The 5,000-nt window shown below is 37.5% G+C and overlaps 1 protein-coding gene across 1 annotated transcript in view; it reads left to right on the plus strand.

The window, feature by feature from the left end:
* The window catches only part of LOC144975781 (atrial natriuretic peptide receptor 1-like), a gene marked incomplete at its 3' end in the record, with an annotated part of 93,313 nt that overhangs the window by 50,354 nt on the left and 37,959 nt on the right, over positions 1 to 5,000 (plus strand). The window lies entirely within an intron of this gene.

The raw sequence follows: 5,000 nt of genomic DNA on the forward strand, positions 1-5,000 counted from the left end.
GCTCAATTAAACTCTAATGGAAAAGCTCGTTATAGGGAATGAGATTAGCGGAAGAGTAGCGTCCCTTGATTGGACGTCACCCATAGTCTGTGACGTCACCGGCGGAAAAGTTATTAGAGAGAGAACGTCATGTTGGTTGTGCACATGTGCATGCGCATGCGCACAACCAACATGAAAGTTCTCTCTCTAATAACTTTTCCGCCGGTGACGTCACAGACTATGGGTGACGTCCAATCAAGGGACGCTACTCTTCCGCTAATGTCATTCCCTATACAACCATCAGCCACCTTAATAAAGAGTTCTACCTAAATTCTGTCAGACTATAAACCTCCAGGGTACGCATGATTTTGTGCGTTGGTATGTTTTATCGGGCTGGAGGAAGTTGTGAGTATCATAACTACGTGCGGCTATGTGATCTAGTGGTATGACACTCGCTTTCGGATCGGAAGTCCTGGGTTCGAGCCTCGGCGCTTTGTTGAGACCTTGGAAAAGGGTCTTTATTCACATTCTCTCACCGTACTCATATGTAAAATGAGTACCTGTCCGAAAAATTGTAATATCGCCATACAGGTGTCATTTCCCGTCCTACATGTTAAATGTTGCTGTTGATCAGGGACCCTTTGTAAAGCGCTTTGAGCACCATTTAGTGGATATTGCGCTGTATAAAGCTCAATTTTTAAAAAAATTATAACTAAACGCATAGCATAAATTCAAGCGATATAAGAAATAGTTTTATCTTGGATTTAATATTATGTCCACCCTCGTCATGAGAGATTAGCAAAATGTTGGCATGTGATGTGACGTTGGAGGCGTGGGAGTGGAGGGAAAACCTGGGGTCCTATTGTAGTGTTATTGAGAATCCAAAACATGGCAGTAATTCTACTTGTAAAGTAGCAAAGCAAAAAGTCCTCTTGAAATATTTTTTTTTGGGAATAAAGATAAGACACGTTTAAGTGTGAATCAATAACGAGGATGATAAGAGGCACGGGACACTATGAGAAGCAATTTCGAAAAAAATGTCATTAGTTCAGAAGTGCAAGAGACGTTTTCATCTACTAGAAAACTGTTAAAAACAGTATTCGTTAAAAAGATACTCGAAAAAATTTATAAAAGGCACAGGCCACTATGATAAATTATTTCTTTAAAAATATCATTATTTCACTAGGGAAAAGACATATTCATCTAATAGGAAACTGGAAAAAGAGTATTCGTTAAAAGGATACTCGAAACAAGTTTATAATTACTGGAATCCGATGTCGAATTAATCCGACATGTCCGCCAATCAAGGCCAAATCCCAGGAGATTGATTCGAAACAAAGTTTCTGTCCTACGTAGGACTGGTTTGATAATCCCAAGGAAATTGGAATTACTAGTTTGACATCACACTTTTATTTGTTCCCAATAGGGTTCAACATTCGTGACGTCACTTCCCTCGTAATGATGTATAGTAACTTAGTAACATGTTCAAACCTATCGGAACAATGGCGGACGCCCTTATGATATATTTTTCTCCGACGAGCATAAAAATGTATCCAGAGGAGAAATACATTATAAATCTGGTCATGTTGTGACTTTTATAAATTCTGATCACATGACATATAAAAAAGTTCTAGCCAGTTGAATAATAAGAAGAACCGATTTTCTTTGTTTAGAAACAAGCTGTTGGTTACTGGGCGGACGTGACATCAGACTATTGAATCCTATTGTTGTGTCCTGAGTCTGTTAGATCTGGTCGCGAGTACTCTACGGTTTAACTAGCGTCCTATCAAAAAGGTTGTGAGCATTCATTGCTGCTTTTTAACGCTACAGAAGTCATGATACACTCCTGTTCCATGGGCCATATGGCTCTCGAGATCAACTATTTATATAAAAAGGCATCGAAATGATTTGTACTAACAGGTTACATACAAAGTTAACACTTACAGGATAGTTCTCAAAATAAAACAAACTGGAGCTTCTGTATTCCAGAGGATGTAATTCACCAACTTTCAAAATGATGTGTAACCTTGGACATTTATAGTTTTGACTGATACAATGCAGTGAGAACTAATCACCAGCATTGCTTTGTAAAAACGATAACAAAGCTGAGTGATGTCAATTGTGTTCCGTCTGTTAACAAATTGTGATCGAGTATAGATAGTTCGAAGATGACGTCACTCAGGTCTTTGTTATTGTTTTTTGCCATCCGCGTTTATGAGTAATGCTCACTGAACTGCATTAATCTGACTATAAACGTTCATGGACACATACAGTTTTGTGTGTTGGTCCGTTATACTTCCGGATGGCGATATTATGAGTTTCTTAGCTTCTTTGGTCTTTGTTATTGTTGTTTGCCATTCCGTTTTTTGAGTCGTTCTCAGTATCAGTAAAATGTATCAATCAGACTTTAAACGTTCAAGCTAACACATAGCTTTGTGTGTTGGTCCGTTATATATCCGACTGGCAATGTTGTGAGCTTCTTACAGAAGCCCGCAGCATCATATAAATTGGACATTATGACGTTAATAGCATTCAAGTTCAATTGAAGGATTTTTAGGCTTTTGACAAGACCATTTGCAATATAAAAAGATAATTAGATAAATAAGTAAATATAAAAAAATGTAAATAAATAAATAAATAAGTTAATTAAAATATAAAACAAACTAAAATATACAATTCTCGAAATGACTTGGAGTAATGTTGTTAGTTTATCGTAGCTTCATAGCTTCGTGCGTGTGCATTCAATCTTGTTCCGACATATACAATGAAACTCAGAATATACCAGTTTTGAGTTGGGACTCTTGAAAAGAAGGCTGCTAGTTTTACTCTCGCCATTTACAGCACTCTCCATAATAAAAGCATTGCATTTACAAAGACATATTATAATTCTTAAAAACATCAGAAATTGGCAATTGACAACTTTAACGTTTTTTTCCCTTTTTATAATAAATTGGCTGGTTCGAGATCGCGGTAGTGGACGTAACAACTCGCTTAATCTAAATTTCTCCTTGAATGCAAGTTTTTGCAAATATACAAACTTACACCATGTTTCTTCTTAAAGAAACGGTCATTATTAATTCCCTTGATAGGGAAATTTCGATGGTCCCAACTTAATGGATTCAATGGGTCCTGTTGTCAATAATCCGGGGTTCTTATTTCTTGGAGAGTCCACGCATCTATATTTAAAATGGCAGAAAAAAGGGTTAATGCGACCTTGCAAGTTTGTAAACATTTCACTTCTAAGACGAAAGGATTATAATTAAGCTACTCAAACTGGATCTCGTGAATTATAAGAGGTGAATTCAGGTTTCAAAAGACACACTCACGGGAATATTAATTCCACAAGGACATTGGCATTGGAGACAGTATGTCAGTGTCACATTGACAACAACAACAACAACAACAACATAAACAACAACAACAACAACAACAACAACAACAACAACACTCAAAGAAAAAAAGAAATATCCATGCGTTGCTAGTGGATTGTAAAAACGTCCTCGTATTTTGCAAAAAATAAAATTGTATTCAAACTTTAAACTCAACATTTTCTGATGATCTTGTTCAATTTTTATCCTGCTCATTTTCATTTTTTGTTCTGTTTTGTCTGTTTTCTTTTTTTTCTTCTTTCTTTAATGTAGATAGGGAGCATAAAGTTTTTTATATAGTGAGATGGACTCTTTTACTTGTTTATAATTATTTGTTATGTTTTGGTTCGTCTTGTTTTGTTTGTTCTTTACATATGCCTTTGGCAAAGAACTTCATGACATCTGAATGGCATAAAACACTTCTTTACAATTTTGATGTTATCATTTGTGCCACATAGGCTTTCACGTAGATTTTCAACGGCTAACAAATAAATGAATGATTTCTAAAAAATGAAGGAGAATATTATAACAATTTGCCGTAATCGCCTACAGAAATTGGTCCTTGTAATTTATGAATGAGTGCTTTTAATATCACATCATATCAGTAATAGGGTTTTTACCATTTCACTGACGTACTCTGAAATAAACATGAATTTAAAAATTTGGCCAGAATACCCAGGTGTAAAATGAGTACCTGGCCGTTAACAGCGTTGTCTCTGTCCCAAAAAAATTGTAATATCGCCTGACAGGCGTCATGTCTCGTCCTACATGTTATGTGTTGCTGTTGGCCAGGGACCCCTTGTAAAGCGCTTTGAGCACGTTAAGTGGATATTGCGCTATATAAAAGCTCAAGTTTCTTTTTTTTGTTTTTTTTTTAATACTCGTCCTTTAAATATCGATCGATTAAACTGATCACACTTTGGCAAAAACTGTAAAACTTGGAACTTTATTAAAGACCTCTCGAAGTCTCTGGTTTCAGAGTTATTACCAAGATGTGGGTTATATATATATTTCAATCGACATAAGATGGACAAGTTTCCTTGCCAAATTTTTAAATTCGTGTTTTTCAAAAGTATTGCAGTTGACTGGTTGAAATTGATCAAGGTGTTACTTAAATGCCCCTAAAAGATAAGAAACAATATATCTCCTTTGAGATAGAGTGACTAGCAATGGGCATGACCGAAAGCCTGTAATCCATCCCTTCAAACTGACAGCAGCTTCTAATGGTGCTCACATTACTATGTTATGACGATCGACCCAATCTGAAAATTCTATGCCGCACCGATGTACCGTCCCAAACCCGCCCTGAACCTTCATCACAACACACTGTTCAACTAGAAGCTCTGCGATTTCGGGTTCGTTCCCACATCGGGTACATGTTTGGGCAGGTGGGAAGGCCCCACTGATGAGGCGATTTTGCAGTTAGGCAGGTTCTCGACAGAAGCCGATTCGCCACCAGCCAGTGTCTCCTCTAACTGGTGGAGAAGCCTGGTAACTTCTCACCTAGTTTCGAGGAGTGTATGTCCCCGCTCCATCGAGGGATTGAATTCGTCCAAACCGACTTTCATCTCGTATGTGCATCTCTGTCCGTAGTCAGGGAATCTGCGGACATGGGATGCCGGGACTTATTTCGGCTCGAAACGGGGGGCACCG

Source organism: Berghia stephanieae, chromosome 6 (assembly GCF_034508935.2).
Source record: "Berghia stephanieae isolate SIO BIC M18660-M18661 chromosome 6, UCSD_Bste_1.3, whole genome shotgun sequence".
NCBI classification, from domain to species: domain Eukaryota; kingdom Metazoa; phylum Mollusca; class Gastropoda; order Nudibranchia; family Aeolidiidae; genus Berghia; species Berghia stephanieae.